The following is a 26,201-nucleotide window of genomic DNA, read 5'->3' as shown; positions in this document are numbered from 1 at the left end:
CCGAGCTATAGGTGGAATCACTGCAGTACACGCTCGCTTTCTACTTCCCTTGCTGGATGAACGTAGTTTTGGAACGTCGTGGTTTTTATGTCAATTAATTACGTTCTAGATGGTCGTTGACCCCAATGCATATCCATTTTCTCTACACTTTTTTTTTAATCTGTGTCAGGAAAACTTGATGCAGAAAAGTGTTATGGCGTAGCCTTCCCAAAACAGAACCATCTTGGGAGCCATGATGCACACACCACACACGCGTGGTGCAATACTAGAGGGCTTTGGCTTTCTACTGCTATTTGAATCATTCGGATCGGTAGATCCTGGAGTAGGGGCGGAGGTTTAAACTCAGGCATATATTGACGAATCTACCGTCTGTATTTTCTTTATGTTTCTTAGTGGACAAGGGAAGTTTCATCTGAAGCAGTGGGTTTAACTCATATAGTAGTACAATCGCATAATGTATGAGTGCGCGACAATGACACGACATTCGATGTTAATGAACAGCCACTTTTAATTCCTATGTTACTGATTGAAGAAATAAACTAGAAAGCGTCATGCGGGATTTATTTCAAGGATGACATATTTATCTTCGTACATACTGTGCTATCAAGTATTGCATAATTAAAACTAGTCACAGTGCTGTTTGAAAACGTAAACTAGTCGCGTTTTTTGTCTACAACTACTTGAACTTCATGCTCGAAGACATATTGTTTCGTTTGTCACCCGATGTACAAGGCAAATTTCCACTTCTGAAACACTACACAATTGCTAACAATGTTCAAATTACATTGCACTATATTGAATATTGGTTACAAGCACTTTCCCAGATGGTACGATTCTTGCAGCGGGTAGATATTTAGTATTACGCCATCTGCTTAAAGACTATTTGAAATATCATATGTAAAATTATTTTATTTTATATGTTAACTTTATAGATGTTATTTTCAGGTTAGTTTAAGTACGTAATATGTACTTGTATATATTTTCTCATCCTTTCCAGGTTACATTTGGTATCTTTTCTTTAAAATAAAGTTAAATTCTTTACTTTTTATTATTTTTTTAAAAGTTTATTTAAACATGTTAAATTTTATTAAATTTTAATTCGTTTCGTTATTTGTTTCAATGCTAAATAATTATTTTGATTTATTTCCTTATCTTTTCATTTATTATATATATTTTTTATTTGTTTTAATTTTACTTCTATATTTTGATAATTAATTTATTTATACATACTTATACATGTGATATACTTTTATTCTTTTGTTTTAAGTTTAGTTTTTGCTCCTCGCAGGTTTTCTTATATCTTTTATTAAACATATTTAGTTGAATAATTTTGAATTTAATTTGCACTTTCTTTTTTCAAGTACATTTTCAAATTTTTACATTTCAAAAATCGTTTCTTATTTAAAATAACTTTCAAGTTTACACAATTTTTATAAAACTTTTTTTTTTTAATTTGAGCTTTTATATAAATATTGTTTTCAAATTTGGATTTTTTATTTTGAAGTATTGTGCTTCCTCTTCTGGCTGTTTTATTTACTTTTTTTTTTAGATTTTATTACGTTATCACAACATAGTAATGTCATATTTTTCTTTTTTCTGTTTCTATATTAATTTTGAATACTTTATATTTTATTTTTTATATTAATTTTTGTGCTTTTTCATGTTTACATTTTTGTAGTATAGCATTTTAAATTTTGTTGTTTTCGTGTTTTATAGTGTTTTTTTCTTTTTCAGATGCTCTAAGATATGTTTTGTCTGTCTCTTATTTAGAACATTTACTTATTTTTTCTTAATTTTATTATATTTTTAAAAATATTTTTATCATGTCAAATTGCTATTATGTATTTCATAATGTTTTACAAATAGTTTTTAATTTTATAAAATTACAAAAACAAAAAAAACCTGTTTGTATTAGATAAATAAGGTTTAGGTTGGCGAACTCTGTAAAAGAAAAAAGAAGACATTTTTGACAAAAATTGGGTGAATGTCTGCAATGAATGATTTAGTGGTAAGCATTTTTATTATAAACCTATACCTTCAAGTAGCGTACGCTATGCCATAGTAGTTGTAGACAGGGTTTCTCTATATCCAGCGTTAAGATTAAAATAGATATCTTCTTCTTTCTCACCTCAACCATAGGTTGGTGGGCAACATGGAAATTTCAAAACTTTTCTCTCCCTTGGGAGAGCTGTTTTATACTTAGATAAGGTCTCTTTTTCATAATGGTATCTAGATATTCTATCCTTGGTCTTCCTCTTCCTGGTTTTCCTTCTGCCTTTCCCTCTATCAGCACGATGATCCAGTCAGTGTGCCGAATAAGATGGCAAAGCATGCTGTTTCTTCTTTTTCCTATTATCTTCATGATCTGTCGTCCTTCATTAGCTTCCTTTAGTACGTCTTCGTTCCTTTTCCTTTCGGTCCATGATATGCGCAACATTCTGCGCCAATACCACATTTCAAATGCTTCCAGCTTGGATATTTCAGCTTTTCTCAATGTCCACGTCTCTTATCCATAAAGTGTCAGGCTCCATACCAGAGTCTTAATAAATCGCTTTCAAACGTCCAACGTTCTTGATGTTAGCAGTCCTCTTCTTTTGAATACTCGTTAAGTGGGCTGGCAACGCTGGTCTGGGATTAGCTGTCTGTATTGCCGGTACTCCACGTGTTATTGTCCTCCATTCTGTTACTTCCGTATCCGAAGAGTGCGTGATGTGTGCCTTTCTCTACATATGCCGCTACTTACGATATGAGGCGGAGGGTCCAGTAAAAAATTCACCGTCCAGGGCCCACCAGGAAATTCTCCAGTTTCCCGCCTGCCCAGTACGGCCCTGGATTCAGGAGATATTCAACATTATAATTGATTCGAACAGTTGGATATTTTCAGTAAAATGGATATTTTTTTTAAAGATATGTAGTAGTATTTTGTTCAGGGGCGTAACTACTATGGCGCGAAACCGTGCAATGCGGGAGGGCCCGACACTTCCCAGGGGCCTTCACCCTAGCCTCCTAATAGGTCGAATCAACATGCTTTTTACTTTTGTATTAGTCAGCAATGTTCTTCCACTCTCCCCTTTTTCGGCTATCTTTGGGAGGTTTTACGTGTAGGTCAAGCACCACGAAGAAAACAGGGGGAACGTCAGTCCGGTCGGCTTTTATAGGCTATATATATAGGCTTTATAGACTAAATAAGGACCCAAAATTTCCTAATTTGGTTCCATATTTCCAGGTTGGTTCCATATTTCCAGGAATATATATGGAACCAAATCAGGAAATTTCGGGTCCCTATTTAGGTGCAAATGATTGGAAAAGGTCAAACGTTATTTTGATGAGTTGTGTGAAGATAGTCGTCTCAGTGACAGTGAATCAAACTTTACAATTAACATCTATATTAAACAATTAAGTATTTGACATACTAAATTCAATTACATTGTTGTTTACATCTTTGCGTGATACAGTATCCAAATTTTACTTTTTTTTTCCTGCCAATATAATTCATTTTACCGATGATGAAATTCTAAGAAGGACACAGATACTTCAAACAACTTACAGTTGTGATATTGGTCCTTTGTTTCCGATGGAAGTAATTTGCTTTGTGAAACAGCTGAAATCTGAAATAAGTGTTCAGAATTCTCTGACCTAACAAGGCTTTTAATTGTGAAATATAAGCCATGGCGTCTAGCTTTTCAGAATTTATTATCGCGTATTTGTTGTTTTTGAAGCTACCTGTCTCTGTGAGTTCTGCGAAGAGGTCGTTCAGAAAATTGAAATTAATAAAAAGCTATGTGAGAAGCACAATCGGCCAAAATAAAGTAATCTAGCACTGCTTTCAATAAATGCGGATGAAGCTAAAAAAAATGGGTGTACGGGAGTTAGTAAAAGGATTTTGCTGACAGGAAAGCAAGAAGGAAACCATTCAATTAATTCCTGCTACAACAAAGTGGTTTCCATTTATAAATATTTAGGCCTAGTAGTTGTATGCACTTAACTCATTATTCATAGGTACAGGGAAGTACGGTTGTTTATTAGGTTATCTATCATTTCACAAAAAGGGTTGTTAAGATGGGGGGCCTGGGTATTCTCTCGCGGTGGGAGGGGGCATGAAACGTAATTACGCCACTGATTTTGTCATAGCAATTGCTAATCTTTTTCCGTACATATGCATAAAAAATTAACACTAGTAATATTCACTGATCTTAACCACACGACACTCTTCTAACCACCTTTTAAATGGGCTCAAATATAGTAAACGAGCCATGTAATTCATGCTTTGTTGCTTATTAGCACAAACAGGTGTATCATTAACATATGTTTCCTTTATCTAAGGATAAGGAACTACATTCATAACCATATGTTAAATGATAATTTTAGCAACACTGTTAATATCTATTTTCATCCTTAACGCTGGATAGAGGTAACAGTCATGCATTGCTAAATAATGATTATTAACAAGTACTTATTTATGGTTTATGTAATTCAGTATTACTTCTTTTGTTGTTTCTTTGGTAATTGCTTTGTTTGATATCTTTTATTTTGTATTTGATCCCTTTTCTATCACTGTTTTTACTTTTATTTATTTTTAACACTTTTAAACTTTATTCCTCCAGTTAATAATATTTTTATACTTCTTTACTACATATTTAGTACTTTTTTTGGTCACATTTTAACATTTTGGAAATTTTTATTTTTTTTTTTACTTTTATTTATTTTTTAACACTTTTAAACTTTATTCCTTCAGTTAATAACACTTTTATACTTCTTTACTACACATTCAATCCTTTTTTTTTTGTCATTTTTTTTTACAAATATTTATTTTAATTTTAACACTTTTAAACTTTATTCCTCCAGTTAATAACACTTTTATACTTCTTTACTACACATTCAGTCCCTTTTTCGTCACATTTTAACATTTTGATAATTTTAGTTTTTTTACAAATTTTTATTGTAAATTTATAATCATATAAAATAATAATTGTTTTTATAATTATTTTAATCCTTTTTTTAATCAATTTATTTTATATATTTTATTTATATTAAAATAAAATATATATTTTAAATAATATATTTTATATATTTTTTTGTTTTCTAACCATTTACTTTTAATAATTACTTAAATTATTTAATCTCTCAATTAAATACATTACTAATTTCATCTCGTGCGTTCAAACCTAGTTAAAATTAAAGGGTGGGGGGTATAGTCCGCGTCGCGAACTTCGAATTACGTTTCTTCGTCAAATGTTAGGTTGAGTCCATAGGTTGGAAAGAGGGGGTGGGGGGTTCATAAATAATTAAAGTCGTCGTTAACACCACAATTAATATATGCTTTGGCTTCATGTCATCAGAAGTCTTAACTTCTTCGAATGCCCATTAATATGTGACCAAACATCTACGAAATCAATGCTATTCCATCGAGGTATCTTGTCAGCTGATTGCCAGAACATCTTGGCATGCTTTCCTTCTGCTCCAATTCCACATATATATTTTGGCCTTGTAGTGTAGTTCAATAGAATATAGTTGACTCAGGTGTGCGGTTAATTTAAGTTATATTGTTAAACTTTTTGGGAACAAGCTGTAGTGAAAAAGAGAAGTGTTTTAGTTCCGAAATCTCTTTATGAGAGGTAGCCTGATGAATAAGTTATATTTATTTCTATTTAAAATAAAATAAAGTTTTACGTCTCACGTTTATTCCGACTAGGCTAAAGGAGACGGTGATGATGAAAAATGAATGAAATGGTGGAATGAAGAAAGTGGGAGGAAACGGGAAAACTCCGATAAAACCCACGTACACGGTGTTTGTCCACAACAAAGCTCACTTGTCGTGACCTGGGATCGATTCAAGGACCCCATGCACTAGAGGTGAACGCTCTACAACTAAGCCATCGCAGACCCAATAGACAGACAACAGTTGAGACTTTATTATTATTATTATTATTATTATTATTATTATTATTATTATTATTATTATTATTATTATTATTATTCGATTTATAATAATTTGCTTCCTTTATTCTTTGTATGGCTGAAGAATGAGAGCTGTTGATAAGATCTAAACCCTATAAGAACAAAAATTAATGTAAGAGCAGTCAATCTGGGATCGATGTATTCTATATATGAAACATAGGTAACGTGTTTCATAGTACCCTAACGTAAAACGTAGCATTAAACTGCAACGTTACTATGAAATGTATTAGCTCTGAATTATTTCACTTTCATTTCAAATGAAAGCTAGATTTTTCATGTTTGTTGATTACAAATTGTTATTTAAAGGAGGTGTATGTCCTATAGAATTAAGCGTTAGAAAGAAACAAGAATGCTTGGATAAAACCCATGATGTGACATTTGTTCACACTTAACTTTGTGGCCTGGAATTGAACCTGCGTACCAGAGCTAAGCAGCACTTAAATTTACTGCACATTGTGAGTCAAGTAGATGATGTTGCTAAACCTGCATTATTCAAAATTAACAAGTACGTTTTTTAATGTGTAGCTGTAGGTAATGCAGGTTGTAGTAGGCGTACGTCCATTAGATACAACAAAGAATGTTACGTAGGTTAGAAATTAGATACATGGATGTAGCCTCTATACATGTTGATTAGTAGTCGAAATTAATAAAATAATATAAAAAAATATAACCGTTAGTAAAACGATACTATAGAACCTTGTACCATCTTCTATGATGACAGAGGCAACATAACATACTGTCATCGATTACAAGTCCAAAATTGAAATGATTACATAGTTATTTCTATGTGATAGGAAAAAAAAGGACCTGTAAAATGATTTTCCGAATTACTAACGGATATTAAAATAGTGAACTCACTAGGCTTAAGACTCAATATAAGTACGCAAATCAGATATTATTAATCACCGTATTTTATTTATTGATTTAACTTTGAGCCAACATGCTCAAAAGACTCACTAAATAGTACTATAGACGCGTAAAGTTGCATCAGTTTAATTTAGTGAGAAGACAATATTGGTCTTTTCACTAAAATAATTCTTTTAAAATATCTCCTTTGCGTTCTTTTTTTATTCGAAGAAGTACAACTACAACGCTTCCTAACCTTGTGTTTTGAATTTCTCCTTTTACAGAAAGATGTATCCTGAAATTGAATTAGAGTTTCAAATTGCGGAGTCTAATCTTCAGACTCTGAAAGACAAATTGAAGGAATGCTTATTAATGGAAATAGAGGTGAGGTTTCTGCTTCTGCAGGTACTACGAGACTGCCAGCTTCACTTGCCGGATGCCATTGATCAACAAACAGCACAAGAGGTTAGATTCACTCATTTCTTACTTTATTAGTAATGTACACTAGATTTAGTGATACAGTGATACTTTCTCTTCTTAGCTCCCTATACTGCTCATATATACATCTTTTTTCCCTCTGCATCATCATCATCATCATCATCATAGGTATTCTGCCATTATTGGCAGGTCACTTGCTGCAACTGAGAAGCTTCCTTGCACCACGGTCTTCCGCTAACTTCTTCGTCTTCACGTAGGATATTTCCAATGTTCATATCCATTAATTGAAGTCTTTTTCGCCGCCTCGCTCTCTTTCCTGCCACCAGTTTCTTCTTAGCCAATGTCCCAACCAGTTTCCCTTCCTTTAGTTAATAATATTTAAAATTGTTCCTCGTTCCCCAACCTTTCTAATCCCCTCTCATTCGTTTTCGCTCGACCCAACTAATTCCCTCCATTCTTCGCCACTCCCACATTTTGAAAGCTTCCAGTCGTTTTTTTTTTAAATCATTTTTACATAATGTTCATTTTTCTGACCATATAGTATAATACACCACACGAAGCATTTTATGACTATTTTTCTCAACTCTTTATTGTTCCACAAAATAGTCTTCTCTTCTTCCTCCTAAAAGCTTCTTTCGCCATTCCTACTTTTGCTTTTATTTCACATTTCATATCATTACTAATAATACTACCGAGGTATCGAAAACTAGTCATGTATTGTATTTTCTCCCCTCCTACTTCTATAATTGACACCGACCTCTTCGTTCCAATCATCATGTCTTTTGTCTTTGTAACATTTATTTTTTTCTCTGCAGCATCTTATATTTCACTTCTTTTTTTGAATCAATTCAATTCAGTTTATTTCGATTTTATATTCATCCTTATTGTACCATTTCGTGCATATAAATAATATTCGTCCAGTACTTACCCTCTTCGTTGAAGCAATTTCTTCTCTCTCTCTCTTCCTCTTGTTTCTTTCCGATGGTGTTGTCTGCTGCCTCTTATCAGTAATAATTATATCCTTTCCCATTTTCTTCTAATTTTCTCTCTTTCCTTTGTTTCCAATTTTTTTGCATTATTCTTCTTCATACACTTGCATGTTCTCTTTCATTCTAAATTTATTTACGTTCCACGTTTTTTCTTAGTTTCTTTTAAGTGTTTTTCATCTTGCTTACTTTTTCTCTTACTAGGAATGCTTCCAAAGTTGTACCTTGAATCTGGGGACAACCTATATACTTCCTGAAAGAGTTTATCAAACAAGTTCTAAAATGAATTTCAATTACTTGCCCGGAAGTGACCCCGCCCCTTTATGGGTGGAAATGTATAGAACAGCTTGACTATATGTCCTATATATCAAAGTGCTCCGCGTGACTAGTAGATTAAGAATGTAATGTGCACTAACAATTATATCCTATTAATTATTTCATTATAAATATCCTATATTAGTGAACCTATAAAGTTGAGGAAAGCATATTCATAACATCCAGTCAATAGCAAGCCATTTGGAATCACAACTAATGTGATCCATTGTTATGACTAGATGTGACACATTCGGTGTTATTCAATTTCTGTATTTTCCTTGATTTTACCTGTATACGTTGTCAGATCCATATGTTCATTATATATTCGTCAACTGCTCATCTAGTTGAGTTGTTTGACGATACAAAAACGTTCAATAGATTTTGAGTTACTAATCAGGTGAAAACTAATCGTGGTCGTAATTTGAGCTCATTTACTCGATCCGAATAGCTCTTTCTTTCTACCTATATAAACCCAATTAGTCATCCTTCATGGTTCAAGCCCTCTCGCAACGGCAAGGCTCGGGTAATGAGATGGATGTTGTTTCCCAGAGCTTAGCTTTTGTTTTTGGCCATTTGTGAGAGCCATGTAACTTACACGTCACGATCCTGGCAAGATAGTGCTCCAGAACTTGGCCTTTTGTTTTTAAGGTGTGAAGACCACGTAACTTACACATTTTCGAAGTTCCTGCAAGTTGGACATATATTTGAACCCTCCATAAGGATGCACCTCATCCGGGAAAGAAATTGAAACCTGTTTTGAATCTCGCTCGACAAACTCTTTCAGGAAATATATAGATTGCATCCAGATTCAAGTTGAGTTGAGTTGATTTTAAGGTTAACGTCCAGTTCAGCGGCGAGGCTATAGGAGACGTGGACCTACTGATTAACGCGAAATCCAAACCACATGAGCTCTCACCGAGAATCGAACACGAGTCTCCCACGCCAAAGCCGTATACGCTAACCGCTTAGCCACAAAGGAGCTCCAGATTCAAGGTTAAACTTTGGAATCATCCGTGATTAGTTTGATTTGTCAATTAGTCTGTTGTGTATAAGTATTATAATGTTATGTTCGCATAAGAATGACATAAAGATGAAAACTATTTTTTAAAATTTATTTTCCTTCTCTCTTCAAGGCTGAATTGTTCCTTCAGAGTGTTATGACGTTTCGAGACAAGGTGAGGCTTGCACACGATCAGATGAAGGAGACATTGTTCTACATAGAAAGCAATTCCTGGATAAGGGTAAGTGTTCTGTATTTTCCCTCTTCCTTTGCAATATAATAATCTGCACACTTTTCATATCAAGTTAATCATGATAGGTGTACTTCAGTTTGGGTTTTTTACTTATACGAGGTGCGACACACACACACACACACACGAACAAAACGGATTGTAGCTGTATTACTAAAACTAATTAACATAATGCATATTGTTTTTGCAAGGATAAATTACCATAGTTCCCCTACCTAGTACAGTGAACTGAACTCACCAGGTCCAACCATTCGCGAGATAAGCGACAAAGAGTGAACACGTGTGTCAGTGCGTTGGCGGAAAATAACGAACGTGAAAGTAGAACAAAGGCTTGTAAAAATCAAATTTCTGGTGAAACTTCGAAAATCTGCCACTGAAACATTTCAAACGTTGAATGAAGTTTATGGTCAAGCCAGTATGTCAAGGACACAAGTGTTTGAGTGGCAGAAAAGGTTCTTGGAGGGCAGGGAGAACTGTAATGATGATGAACGAACAGGCCGCCCGCATTCCTCTGTAACTGAAAGAAATAACGAAAATGGGACAAACTGTAAATCAACGTTACTATCTTCAAGTGTTTGGAAAACTTCGTGAAAACGTTCGAAAACAACGGCCTCAGTTGTGGGTAAGTGGTGCGAACCCCCAGCTCTTTCTAGCTCTTTCTCGAGTTTTTTCTACCGTCACATTCACTTGTAACTAATATTCTTTAATAAGTATAGACATTATCTTCCCCTTCTGTTGACACTACACAAATGTAGGAAAGAGTTTTTTTTTCTTACCATTGGATTTTATTGATAAGTTATTCTTTGAATGCAAAAAGTACTGTATTTCCGATGAAAGTTATCTTAAATGACATAAACTGTTTTGTGAGTATTACTGCTGAACTCTAAGAGACTGTTAAGTCTCTCCCTTAAAACTTAAAATGCGGTTTAATTTAATTCATGGGCTTCTATGACATGTTAAAATTGAGGGGAACAAGAAGAGCATATGATGATTGAAAATCTAACTACAGAGTTCCTACTGGTCAGGCAAGTCAGGGAAAACTCAGGGAAAATGGTTCAGGTCAGGGAAGCTCAGGGAAAAAGACTGCAAATCAGGGAAAGTTAGAAAATTTTATAAAATATATTTTTCTAACATTAATTGTACACCAATTTCATCTTAGCCAGCCATTATAATACCTATTTATAGGAGGTAAGTGGAATGTACGTATGAGCAATTGATTACTATTCGTCTCTATAGAATAAATGTTCTCATATACAGTATAAATATTCACCGTCATTTATTGCTTATTTATGAATCCGACACCTGTCATGAAAGTTAGGGAATTTCCTGCCAAAGGCCAGGGAAAGTCAGGGAAAAGTCAGAGAAATAGATTTCTCTAGATCAGTAGGAACCCTAATCTAAAATTGGATGGATGAGGATTATTTGAATCATGATGTTCTATTTTTACCTCGACTATATATGTAATTCATTATACCTGTTTGGCATTAGAAGTAAGGCGCTTACAACGAATTTAGAAGTTCTTATATACTACGATCCTCAGCTAATTTCATTGTTTTCACATAGAAATTCTGCGCTTTAATAATATCCATTAATCCTTCTCAATTCTAGTGTACCTTCCCTTTCCGTCTATCACGTCCCTCGAGATAGAATTTATTTCGGTGGCTTCGCGTAGCGTAGTCACTAATGCTCTCGCCTTCGGCGCGAGAGGTCCCGGTTCGATTCCCGGTGGGGCACTCAGTCGAGAAAGTGTAGAAAGCTTTTTCAAGCCAGCCGTCACACCAGACAAATGCCGGGGTGGTACATAACTTATGTCCCAGGCCGCTTCCTTCTTTCTCAATCCTTTCTTCCTTCCCTTTCCCCGGATAGTGTGCTCGCCGAGATACGTCATCCCTTATACGTGACGGGCTCCCCAGAAATCTGACGTGACGGGCTATATCGAAATCCCAGAAATCTGAATCCTAAATCCTAGAATTTCCTTGGCCTATATAAAAATGATTATTAGTTCATCCACACTGTTCCTTTCACATACTTCTAAGTAACAGTATCGAAGTCTGGAGAAGACCGTCGGCTATTTAGAACTTTTTTGATCCGTATCTTAAGCCCCATAGCAGAACATGCCGCGATCTGCGATGTGGTCGCAGAAAATTTGCTACGCCTGTGCAGAAAAATTGCCAGAGGGGAAAAAATAGCCAACAGAAAAGTGGAAAAACATGCCTGCTATGTGTAGATGTCTTAAATGCAAGGACGACTCGCATAAATATAGTTTGAACTGGTTTTTTACGTCGCGTAAAGCGTATTTTTAACAATCACAAGTGTTTCTTATGCAGAAAATTTTTGACTTACAACAGCTCATCGCAGAAAGACAAAGAAAGTTCTGCCATCGGGATCTTAAGAAGGGAAGGAAGGGGTTAAAGGGAAAGGAAGTGGTTGAAATTTATACCAAAAAAGTAGAGCATCTCACGAGCTCCCCATGTTAGGAAAATGATGCTCAGAATGTAAACTCATTTTTAAAAACAAACGAACATACACACATATTCTGAAAAAAATTATATATATATATATATATATATATATATATATATATATATATATATATATATATATATATATTGTAAAGGCAAGACACCCGAAGAGGAAATATAATGAAATGGATAGGGGACGATATTAGGGTCGCTGAGATTAATAGGGTTAACTTTGGATGCCGTTGAGTCAATTTCAGCTCCCATCTTGCATGAGAGTGAGAAGGGGTGAAAAATAAAATGTCCAGAGTGACGGATTAGTGTAGAACTCATAGTTTTCGCAATCATTAAGCTAATTGGTGAGTCTCTAAAACTTTAAATCCAAGTGCTGGCCTGGGAATTGATAGGGGCAACATCAGAGGCGTTGCTCGTCGTCATTTTTGCTGCACAGTTAGGCCTTGCCCGTTCTTATTTATGCTACTTAGTTTTTATTTTATTTTCAAGTATTGTACGTAGGGTGGTCAATAAAGACTGATCATCAATGTTTATGAGGTGAATACAACAGCAAGGGACAGTAAACGAAACATGTCTGTGTAGTGGGAGAAGTGACGAACAGATCGAGCAAGTTTTTGGACCTCGACGCCATTAATGTGACCTTGGCAGCCGTTCAAAGCACACGTAGTTTCAGTTTCGCATAAAGAAACATGGAAGTGACACGCAAAGAACAGTACAGATATTCTGTTGACTATCTTGCAAAGCTCAACGTTCCGTGTGTATCCTATACTTCATATAGCCCTGATTTAGCCCCTTGTGTTTTTTTTTCGGAAACGGCGTTTCGCATTTTCAAGGTCAGTGGTGAAAGCTGCAGAAGCGATTTTGAAGGATCTGTCCAAAAATGACTTCAATCATGTCTTTGATGATTTGCAAAAACGTTGGGACAAGTTCATTCCATGTAATGGGGATTATTTTGAAAAAGATCATCAAGATTTGGAGAATTAGTACAGATGATTATGTTTTATACATTTATGATAATTCTTTATTGATCAGGCCTCGTACATAAACATTATTCTCCCGTTGCAAAAACGGAAATTTCTGCTAGTTATATCTAATCATGTTCTTTTCTCCTCTATTTTCCATATATTTTATTTTATTTTTCGTTCCACACAACTATGACTATTGGTTTCAGCATACAAATTTCGCATAATTGTAGATTATCTTTTAATTTTTTTTTTTAGCTACATTGTAGCCAAATGAGTGGCCCCGCGTAGCGTAGTCGCCTCTGGTTCGATTCCCGGTGGGGACACTCGGTCGAAAAAGTGTAAAAATCTTTTTCAAGCCAGCCGTCCTGAATAAGGTTTTCCTGGGTTTTCCTCATTCACAGCAGGCAAATGCCGCCGGGGGGATATCTAACTTATAGGTCCCAAGCCGCTTCCTTCCCTTTCCCCGGATAGTGTGTTCGCCGAGGGACGTCATCCCTCAAACGTGACGGGGTAAATAACCATCGATGCCGAAAGTCCAGAAATCTAAATCCTAAATCCCGTAGCTAAATGATTACCGTTAGTGCACAGGAGACCCGGGTTCCAAATCTGGGTCTCGTACATCCTCGGCGTTGAAAGCGAAAGTAAAACTCCAAAACGACCAATTATTAGTTTTTCATAACCCTTTCATAAAGAGCATATTTCTGTTCTGTCAAGCAAAATACTCAATGTTTGATGAATCTTTCTTTTATAACTCTCCACTCGGCCCATTATACAATATGCTTTGTTTTTCTTCTTCTCCACATTTTGTCATTTCAATGCTCGCTTTCTACTTCCCATTCACATGTTAGATCTTTAATAATAATATTATCTGCATACCAGAAATTAGTAAAATGTGTCGCTTTCTTCCCCCTGAATACCCCTTCTGCCTCATATCGTCTTTCCTTCTGCTCAAATCATTCTCGACTGTTCTTGTAAATAGATATTGAATAATGTTGACGAGATGCAGTGACCTCTTCAAACATCTCTTCCCATTTCATTATCCTCCCTTATTTCTTATATTCTAATTCTTAATCATTGTTTCGTACGTAAGTTTGTTCTGAGTCTTCGGTATGTCTTATATCTCCCCAAGATTCTTTAGTGCCTCTATCAAAATTATCGAGTTCACCCGGTTAAAAGCGTTAGTGAAAATAAAAGGCTTTCAATGGTTAGAAAACTTCTTTTTAAATAATTGCATTTCGTTCAATGTTGGAAAACTTTCTTTTGTCCACATTGCCTTTTCTTCAACATTAGTATTTTTTTTTTCCTGCGTGTAATGTAAGATTAAGAGTTTTATACCGTAAGACAGGGTTACTTTGCACCAGATGTAAGGAATTTTAAAGAAAATCGCATGTAACTTACAAATGTAATGATTTAGAACACTGTTTTTTTTTTTTTATATATATATATATAATAGCTAGATACATAAGGAAAACATTCGTGCAAGTGCATTACTAAACGTTCAGTATGACCATAGTTATTGAAATATAAACTTTGGTGCAAAGTAACCCCGTAGGTGAGGATACTTTGCACGACATACAAAAAAGTGTGTTCAACATACGAACATAATGTTTCTGTGCAATATTTTCCCTTCAGTATTTATACATTTCACTTCCTACACAAAACTGCATGCAGCCTACAAATATTGATATTTGAATGATGGTACCGGTATCAGTAACTGTATAGTATGAATTGTCGATACTTATAAAGAAAATTATGTATTTTCTGGTACCGGCATAGGAACCACATTCTGATAGTTTAGCGTATGTCCCACAAAAATATCAACTAAGGAACAGAAAACAAATCCCCGATTTGCCTTGGTTGCTCTTTATGTCCAAGAATAGCATCCCAACTGTTCACAGTGGAAGATTTATGGAGTTTGGGGCTTTCAGGCTTAAGCCCATCAAAATTGTATGATTTCTTTTTTACAAAAATCTGATGTTAGTAGTTCCTATGCGTATAAGCTTCAAGCCCCTCACAAAAGTCTAGTGATTCCTAAATAAAACAAGGCTTTTTTGAATGAATCCCCTCTCAAATTATTGCCTTTTGCTGCAGCTATAGAGGTAGCAGGAAGAATCATTTGAGCAGTGAAGGCAGACGACTGAAGACAGTAAAATGTCAGATAAATATATATTAACCTAATTATTAGAGACCGGATGTTAGGCAAAATGCCTATTCTTTAATGTTAAAATATGATCAAAAATAACGTTTTAAAGTTTACATGGGAGGGTTATAGTTTGGGTTGAAGCCAATTTTAGTTTGCCTCATTTACCTATTTCGCCCCTTACTGCCTAAATAATTGGTATAGTGCCTGATGCTGCCTATTCGGTGTATTTCCTTCAAAATAAGCCTTCATTGGGAAAATATATAGTTTATATAATAATAACACACACACACACACAATATAAATAATTGTATTGAGTATTTATTATTTCGAGTTAGATTTTACTGCCTGCCTATTTTCCAGGTTTTTAATTCCTAAACATCCGGTCTCTACTAATTATATATATACTACAACTAAGAGGTTCTACTGTTTAATATATATATATATATATATATATATATATATATATGTATGTGTGTGTGTGTGTGTGTGTGTGTGTGTGTGAGTGGGTGGGTGTCTTTGTGTGTATTATTTGGACTTTGTTATTGCTTCTAAAGCTTTACGACAATAACATATTTTATTCTATTTCCTCCTCAGCCCTTTGCAGTTCGTATCCCAGATATGCCACTTCTCATCCGAGTACCTCTATTTGGAATACCCGTTCCACCAGCACCAGCTCCAGCTCCTGAACCGCCAGCTGCAGTTGTAGAGGCACCAGTTCCAGAGCCGCCAGCTCCAGTTGTAGAGGCACCAGTTCCAGAGCCGCCAGCTTCAGTTGTAGAGGCACCAGTTCCAGAGCCGCCAGCCCCAGTTCCCGAACTACCAACGGCTAGTTTGGATGAGATCGTAGAGGATACTTCACCGGAGGAACCACGAGGAGCGGTTACTGAAGAAGTAGAAGAGTCTTCTGGAGTCCCAGTGTTAGGAAAGGAAAGCACTGAAAGAAGGTAATTCCTCAAAGTGGTGTTCTACCTTTATTTTACTAATATATTAATGAAATTCACAATATTTTCTCCCCATGCATATAACGTAGTGATTTTCAAATACTTTTACAACATTTATTTATTTGTTTGCTTATTTTATTACAAAGCAAATCCAGTGTAAAAATAATAATGTTACAGTTTCGTCAATGATATATCGAATACATTACCTGTTTTGTTTTTATTCTTTTTTTTATTATTATTATTTATTTAAGGCAACGCAGTACCGAAGCTAGAATGAGCTGATCTTCACATTTACATAAAATTTTATTAGCACGTAAGAGATGATTCATTAACCATCAATGTGTACATTAAGTTGGGAGCTATCTACATAGATAATCAAAATTTACATGTTTGATTCTTTATTCCGTTTTCTACTTGCTGCCACTGCATAAAATAAAATTAAAAAAAAAAAAAAGGTAAAATTAATTGCAGTTAGCATAAATTATATGTTTAATTTTTGTTATAATAAATAAATGAAAAAATCTTAAGATTGATAAGTCTTTGTTGAGAATACTCTCATGTCATTGTATTTTCTGTATAATACTAAATTTTTCCCTTCTTCCTTTTCTCTTTTCCATGTTTAGAACCCTCCATCGTCCATGTTTAGAATCCTCCACCTCCAAAGAAGAAGCGTGTCTGGTAAGTAGAGACCACTAATTTACATTTAATTTTTAAAGTGCATTGTCTCTCTTGGCTAGTATCAAATCATTAAGATAATACAAAGAACTAGAGATGCTCTCCCCTATGTTACAATGTTGATTCGAACATGCTCTCGATTGTAGCGTTCGATTCGAGATATCCTCTCCCAAGATGGCGTATTCCGCAAGTTTCTGTCAGCGTATAAATAACGCTGAGGACTTCGAGCTCTCTAATTTGTAATACGAAACCATAGGCAACTCAACCCTATATTTGAGAAGTGCGTAAAATTCACAATAACCCACAATAAACTTCACAATAAATTGCGGTAGATTTTGAACAATACCAAATGCTACAATCCTTTACGTTATCCACTCTACGCTTTACGATACTACATCGGAAATTATTATTTTTAAAGGTAATCGTAGCGCCTGTGATTTTTAACTAACAAATTCCACCAAAACAAAAGTAATTACATACTATATACGAAACATAAATTTTCAATTTGGTAGAACCGTCTGCTAAACTGAATGTGAACCCATTTACAAATATACTTTTTTTGTACAGAATATCGATAAATAACGTGCGACTTGTATGAGAGATAGGCCTATTGTTCCTTTTAAGAGTGAGTGAGGATTATTTTAAGCAGTAATTGCCATAATTAGCCATTTTTAACGTAGGCAAAGTATCTCTACTCCTTCCACAACCAAACAGTTGCTTTGCCAAGGTGTCACAGAACACTTGCGCGTTACATAATTTTGGCAAAAATGTCTAACAACTCATAAACATATAGTTCAATAAATAAGCAAACTTAATAATAGTTTGATAGTTCTTTAGGTAGTAGTCTTTACGAGCCTTTGGACAGTATAAATACCATGTATGTGTATGTCTATTCACCCAATGTTATTACAAGTACACAACCACATTATATTATTGACTGTTACAGGGTAAAAAAAGAGAGAAAATGACTTAACTTTGACATATTATGAAATTTCAAAAAGAACATTGATTTTTTCGTTGTACAATTTTTCCTAGGAGCACAGACAATCAACACTAAAACAGACATAAATTACTATGGAGCCTTACGTGAAAAACACTTCTTTATCCCTTTCTAATATGGCAGATCGATTCGATATATGCAAGTTCGATACCATCAAAGATCTCGCATCAGGGCATTTCTAGTTCTAACGTGCCGCACAAATGTTCATTGTCACACTCAAACCTCTTGACGCTTCAGTGTTTTGGACGTTGTAAAAATAGGCATTAGCAGGCGTGTTCTTTTTGTTTAATAGAGCAGTTTCACTCAACATTTGTAAAAGTGTCGAATAAATATTTCCTCGCGAAGTTTTGCTCATAAAAATATTAAATATGATGACTTTTTCTAAATTTATATTTACACTTTTAAGTTGAAAAATCACTTTTCTTGTTTCTTGTTTTTAAGTATACTTGAACGCAGATTTTTTTCCTTAGACTAAAGACACGTAGCTAGACAACATCATCATATACTACATTGGCTTCCACCATTCATCAAAAAGTTTCTGACTTCTTTAGTATCAATAATTGAATACAGAGAAAGAATATTCTCCAGCTCATTGGCTTACAAGTTGTAATCTGGACTTCCAAAGAAGACATTCCCATGTACCCGTTTTCATTTTTTTTAATTTTTTAAAATTCTTTTTAATGTAAGAACGAATTGGAATCAGTACATCCCGAAATAAGTAACGAACTTTTGCTGGCTTTATTAAATTTATTACCTTACCTAGGAGATGAGAGGCATACTGTGAGAGCAACCGTGGCTAACTTTGGGAGAATACTAGTCGTTTATAAAATACATTACACTATGATAATTGGAGAAATAGATTAGAAAAAAATCTTCTCTCCGATATATACTGTATATACATGTGTGTTATATTTCTCTTTAGCTACTAAGTTTAACTTTGAAGTTCGAATATCCCCAAACTTTGATATTTCTACATAACGAATGTTTTCTCTCTCTCTCTCTCTCTCTCTCTCTCTCGCTTTTATTTTTTAAATTTGGTAGTGGACTTCCTTAATGTGCTTTTTTTTAAGCTTCATTCCCTGCTGAAACAGGAGCGGCACTAGAAATTTCTAAAGAAGGTAACTGGAGAAAATTGCACGTGCTTGCATAATTCACTGTATTTTAACTTACGTTCTATAGCCTATATAAAACCGCTGTGTAATTCAATTTGAAGTAGCTTGCTTTTATGGGCTTCCTGCCCATTTTACCGTGGACCAGTCATTAGCTTTCATCTTGCGCAGATTAAGAAGTCTGTCACCAGTAGTCAAGAATTTCGTGGGGAGCTCTTCTCTTTTCTGGCTCAGTACCGAACCTACATTGTATTCTACATTGATGGTTTAAAGCATGCGGACTCTGTTGGTTGTGCCTTCATTAGGGCTGATCATAGCGCGTGTTTCAACCTCCATCCGAACTCTACAGTGTTCACAGCTGAATTAGTATATTCGTCGATTCCATCTTGGGCATGTTCTCCTCTGCTCTGATTCCAGCAGTACTTTATGTAACTTTACTGATGTGTCGACTGTGCACCCAATTGTTCAGCAAATTCTCCTTTTCTGCCACTCCTTACATATGGCAGGCTGTGATGTAGAATTCTGTTGGGTTTCTGGCCATGTTGGTACCCCGGGCAATGAGAGTGCTGACCTTGTTGCTAAGAAAGCTGCCCTTACAGGTCCTGAGTACCAGTCACCGCTCCCCAGTTCAGATCTTCGTCCTGTCATCGATCGTAGTCTCCTTCAGCACTGTACAGACAGGGACGAGCACGTACATAAACTGCATGCTGTTAAGCCTCAGTTTGGTGTTTGGGTTACGAGTTGTCGTCCTTCACGGCTCGAAGAAAGAAGATTAGAACTCTTGCGTATCGGGCATAACCATCTAACTCACGGTTATCTTTTGCGTGGGCAGAATCCACCTTTCTGTGCCTTTTGTGGTGCATTACTCACTATCTGCCATCTTCTTATGGAGTCTCTCCTTTTTGCTCCTGAGCGGGCCCACCTTGGACTACCAGCTGATATGCCTACTTTGTTTGGAGACGGTGCCCAGATGATCTTGAGAGTTTTCTCCTTCGTACAATATGCTCAAATCCTGACTGCTTTGTGAAAGCATTTTTTATATTTTTCCTGGGAAAATGTGCTTTTATTCTTTTATATTCTATATTTATATTCTTATTCTACTAATTTGAGTGTCACAGAAGGGTGCAAAAGACCTCGCTGTCGACGCGCCCAGTCCAACTCTTTGAATCAATCAATAAATCGCCTGCCTTTATTTATTTTTTAATATATAAGGCTGGTCTGTCTGGGAAAGTTTTATTTATTCACTTTGGTGCCGGAAATAATGGGGCATATTATCACAGAGAAACAGTCTCCAACAATTGCACGAGTTAAACCTTCGGCTCAGAAGATTTAGTTTTTTCATTCACACGCAAAAGGTTTGAAAAGGCGAGAGAACGCAAAATATTACTCACTGTAACAGTTGAAGATATTAGCTACTTTGTGATTATAACCTACTGAGATAGAACACTGACACAAGAAATGCTATTGTCGGCTAATCTCGTTGAAATAATGCGAGGATATTTGTGTTTTCCTTCAAGAGGGAGTTCGCCCTTTCCCCTTCTGTATCTGTCACTGCCTTAGGCACTGTTGGTCCCGATACACCAAACACACAGGTAATCTTGGATACTTTTGTTCTACCAAATCCACACGCACAATTTGCCCTCGAAAATTGAAATCACCCATTGTACACCAGCTAAGTCTGGCCCATTGCACACACGAATCCGTACTCAATTGCTTTGCGTACTACTTGCTATCATCCAACACAACTAACGCAAGACAACAATAGTGCACAAATGTTCAGTGTTACCAACTCACAAAGATTATGAATTGCGATATAAGGTTTCTTGCACCCTTTTATACCTTTTATATAAAACATAGTTTTTTTTTTTAACTTGTTAGAACTACAGATGTTTGTCGAAAATACAAGAAAACTATTACTTACAAATGAGCCCTTACATGATGTGCAGCTTAGTAGCGTGAAGCAAGCAAAACTTCTTTTTTCTGTACGAGTATGTTAAAACTTACATTATTATTTTTTTTTTTCCAGGGACGTCGGCGACGTCGTTCATCTTGGCGGTCAAGATGTCGGAGAGTTTGCGAAACCGTCTTGCGAGAATTCATTACATGCTGTTTCGGATACTCCTTACCTCGATCTGGTAAGAATTTTTTTTTTTTATTCACTTTTGTTTCCTTTATATAGATAAGGATTCGTATAGACAATTTTAATACACTCCCTTTTAATACATTCCTCCTCAGAAACATTATACATCTAAAATAGTGATAATGATCTATCTATTTCTTAAAAATAACACATGAAGATAGCCAGCAAAGTCGTTAAATGAGATTATTCATCACAAACACCAGCATTTTGGGTGGAATACTCTCGACCTCTTCCTGAATTCTTGCGTTCAGAGAGTACATAATTACTCTTCATTTCCGTAAAGTATGTCAATTTGAGACTCTTCCATGACATTAAACGTAGAAGTCATTTTTGCTGTACTACTGCCACTTGGCCATTACATTCGGAATATCCCTTACCACGAAAGCGCGCTGCGCTGGAGTCCAACAACACTTCATTAGAAATAAAATGACATCTTACTACAATTTAGCATGTTCTCACGAAAGGGATACCAACTTTTAGAAGTGATGCATTATATTGGCAGGACCTTATACAGGGTGTTTCAAAACAACACTGACAACGTTTGGGAGGGATTCCTGACACCAAGATAAGACAAAAAGTATAGACCAACCTGAGTACAGAAATCCATCATTTCGAAGTTAGAGGCTGCCAAAAAACACGAAAAAAAAAAAATAAATTTAAAGGTTCATGGCTTCAATGCTATGGGACCCGCCCTAGTCCGGTCAACATTTCACTTAGAGACTAGTATGTGCCTTATCAAAAAAATACATGTCTCAGAATCCTGCGGTACTAACCCAACAATTTTTATAGAGGGAGTTTGTCTACGGGCGTATTTGGATAGGACACATACTAGTTCGTAAGTGAAGTCTTGACCTAACTATGGTAGGTCCCATAGTAATGGAGGTATGGACCTTTAAAATTCATGTTTTCGGCAGCTTGTAACTCCGAAATGACGGATTTCTGCACCCAGATTGGTCTATACTTTTTTGTCTTATTTTTGTGTCAGGAATCACCTTCCAAACGTCGGTGTCGTTCTGAAACACCCTGTATATTGGAGGGTATTGTTGTGTGTTTGTGTGTATTAATATGTGTCTTTGTTTCCTTGGTGTTTGACATCTTTTGATTTTTTTTTTTTTTTTCATTTTATGTTCTAGGGACGAGTGAACGTGATCGCAAGAGGAGTGTCCAAGAAGAACTGCTGTGAGAGGGCGCATGCGCTGAGAACTGTTAAAGAGGAAAACGGATTGTAAGATTTGCAGTTCAGTTGGTATGGGTGTGATATGATTATTTAGTTTATTATTAATGGTATTCTGTTTCTTGTGTTATGGTTAATGGTATTATTTATTTATTTATTTGGTTTGCAGACAGACTAACCTCTAAGACAGACAGACTTTCACCGGTTGTTTCGTTTTGTTTCGTTATCCGTTTCCCTCTTAATTTAAACACGAGAACATCTTTATTTGTTGTATATTTCAGTTCTTCAACAGCGCATGAAACAACTATTCCGTCAATTCCAACATAGGACGAAGAATTGAAGGGGATGTCTTAAGATAATTCCTTTCAATTACCTGTAAATAGTAGAATTAGATTAGTAATAGTAGCAGTAGTAATGTAGTTGTTTCAAATTAGTAGTGCCGAATTAAATCTCATCACAAATACCAATAATTTCGAATAAAATAACCAGGTTTTGCGATACGTGCATACATATATATACTTACATACTTGGAGTTATGGTCCCAATTGGTCTCTATTCTCCTTTAGGTTTTGCCTTAATTCTACTCTATTTGCTGCTGTTTTTGTCTATCACATATCATCTGCCTAGTAACCATATCATCTGCATTGCGTAAATACGTATATTATCCTCCCACCTAGTACTTGTTTTCCGTCAAAATCTTCTGTTTCTTAGGGATTCTCTCTTCTAACATTCTAATATGTCTTGCCCATCTTTATCTCCCCTATTATGATTATATCTTTGTATTCTTCGTATATTTTGTGGTTTTCGTCTAATCTTCCATCTTCCTTCTTCTTGTTTCGAGCCATTAATTCCTTCCAAATGAAAGTAACCTATTCTTCTCTTCGATTATCAGTGTCCATGCTTCACTTTCATAGATTATTCACTGTTTTGTGTATTTTAATTTTGGTCTTCTTATTCAATATTTAAGATTAATCATAGTTTGGAGGGGAAAAAACAGAGTTCAACTCTTTTTTTTTTTGTTCATTATTGTTATTTACTACCGTTCATAAATATGTGAGTTCCTTTTACTATCTCAATTTCATGTTCCGTACTTTCTCATGTTTCTGTTTCCTCTCATTTACTTTTTAGTGCCATTGTTTCATCTTATCTGAATTTATATTCATAAATCCTACTTCTTTGGCTTCCTGAAATTCCTTGAAAGATTTTGATTTATTTCTTCTCGTTTTAACAACTAGTTTGAAATCATCCGTGTAACTTGTTAATTGGATGTTCGTTCTGCTATACAATTTTTTCCTCATTAAATATTCCATAAACGTAAGTAAAGATCACCCGTTTCTCTCTGTTTCCTATCTCCCATCTTCTCTCTCTCTCTCTCTCACACACACACACACACGGGAATCAGGAACAATCATTCCATCCTGTTTTCTGTTTTCTGGCTTTAAGTTTTATATTTTTATATTCATGTTGACATGTTTTACAAACTTCTGTAATTTAAGTTCTCTATTTTCCACAATGTTGTCCACCAAATTCTGTAACATAGTTTGAATTCTGTTAAAGAAGTTAAGAAAATTTCCTTAATACGAAATTTTGTTATTATGCTTGTAAATTCATGATAGGAGTAGGACCAAGTAAATTGCATATATGAGGATTCATAAGTTTTTCTTCAAATACTCATTTATCTCAGCTTAGAAAAATAACCTATTTCATCTAAATAGATTTAATTTTAATAAACTTGCATTAAAAGGATTACAAAACTTTTCCTACTTCTTTTCCCCATTTGAGTTTTTGTTTTTTCCTAATTGAACTCAAATAGGAAAAATATTTAATGTATTTCATTAATATTATGCGCCTTTTTTTAATCGTAGAAATTGGCAAAAACTAAGTTAAGAGATATCTTTTGCTCTGTATCAATAGAAGTTCTTTCTTCTTAGATTAACTTTTGGCTGTAAATGAGACGATACTTTTTTTTCTTTCTTTCTTTTTTTTTTTTCCAAACTATTCTCAATTTTCAAAGAGAATTCTCAATTTTTCTAATTCCATAAGTTATACAACGTAAACAAACATTCTTTACACTGTATATGTATGTATGTATGCGCTTAGTTGAGAGCAAAAGATTTCTTTTCTTGTTATTAATTAATAGTAATAAAAATTAGTGTAGAATTTTGAAAATGCAGTATCCCTCGTATTACGCAATTAATTCGTTCCTATTAGTCTGTCGCGCAGCATAAAAACGCGTAAAATGAATTGATTTTAACATGCATGTTATAAAGATAAGAGGTGTAATTTGAAAGAAAGAAAACTAAAAATTTTCATCTTTGATACTAAAATTACGTTAAAAACTAGCAGACTTCAGTCACATAGTACAGAAAGAGGTTCCGGTGATTCTGAACTACTTTCTTGGTCCTCTGAAAGGCGAAATGTGACGTTAATCATCTTCGACTTTTATTAAAAGTGCTCGGAACTCATCTGACAAACAACATTCTTCCTCCCTCTCTGTGCGGTTTCTCATAACGAATTCTGAATCTGTCCGAAAATCTTGATACATCTGTCTGTATTTGGATAATTCTTCTCAGTTATTTTAATTGCAGTAACAAATATGCTGAAATAATTCAGTTAATTGTGTTATAGAAAGGTGTTTCATGGGCTCAACATTAAATCCTTCTTCTGTTATTTTCCCTGTCGTTGTCCACGTCAAGATGATCTTCATAGGTGAGCTCTGATAGGATTTGAGCAAATCTTTCATATTACCCTGTTCTGCACTCTTAAATTCAACAGCTCTTGCCATAGCATTGATGTCTTGAATTTGAAGATACGTATTAGGGAGGTCACTAAAGGAAATGTTAAGGCCAGATCTTCTTCAAAACTCTTTCCGAACAGGACTGTGTAAGCTCTACCCTTGTAGAAGAATTTCTTTCATATTACAGTTCTTCCAAAATTCTTTGACAGAAATTTGATCCTAACCATGAACATCATTGACCAATTGTGTTAAAATATTTCACGCAGATAATAGCTCTTGAAATTTGCAATAAACCTCTTCTCTGGTTGAATTAGAGATCTGTTTGTTGGCAAAGACATAACACTTCTGTTGTCATTTACGTTAGTCTCTACGCATAAGGATCTCTCTGTTATAAAGATGTCCAGGAGCAAAATAGCTTTAAAGGGCACATTCTCCTCCTTAGAGTAACCCTGCGGAATAATAAACCACAGAGGTTTGGTTTTATAATCGTCAGATGCATTTCCTTCTAATAACAATGAGAGGGTGGCTTTCAATCATTGGGTTTTCTATTTCGTCCGCCAACAGAAATGTTCTACTTGGGATACACTTGCAGAACAACTCCGTTTCATCAAGTTTTAACTCTTGTTATAATACGTAATTATGCTTCTCAATTACAACTTGAAATTGTGATGAATATTATCAGCAGCTTCACATTATGGAATCCATGTCGTCCCTTAAAACACTTGAACCAATCAGCATTCGTAACAAAAGATGTCACTGTAGGATCCGACTTTATTACATTACATTCATTCATTAAAAAAAAAAAAATAAATAAATAAAAAAAAACTCTAGCCTTGGCCAGCGTAATCAAGGAGAGCAAAGGAATGGCACTTTATTCTTATATTTAATTATTGGGTCAATATCCTTTCTAATTATTTCGTAATTGGTAGCCCAATTTATGTTATTTTAGTTGTCATGATTCTCATAGCACTTTAACAATTTTCTTTCCTTTCTCTTCTCGATTTCTGATGCTCCTTAAGTCTAACATTCCTATAGCTCTATATCAACAAT

Source organism: Thermobia domestica, chromosome 10 (genome assembly GCF_964235325.1).
Source record: "Thermobia domestica chromosome 10, izTheDome1.hap1.1, whole genome shotgun sequence".
Lineage (NCBI taxonomy): Eukaryota > Metazoa > Arthropoda > Insecta > Zygentoma > Lepismatidae > Thermobia > Thermobia domestica.
This window is presented reverse-complemented; position numbering follows the sequence as displayed.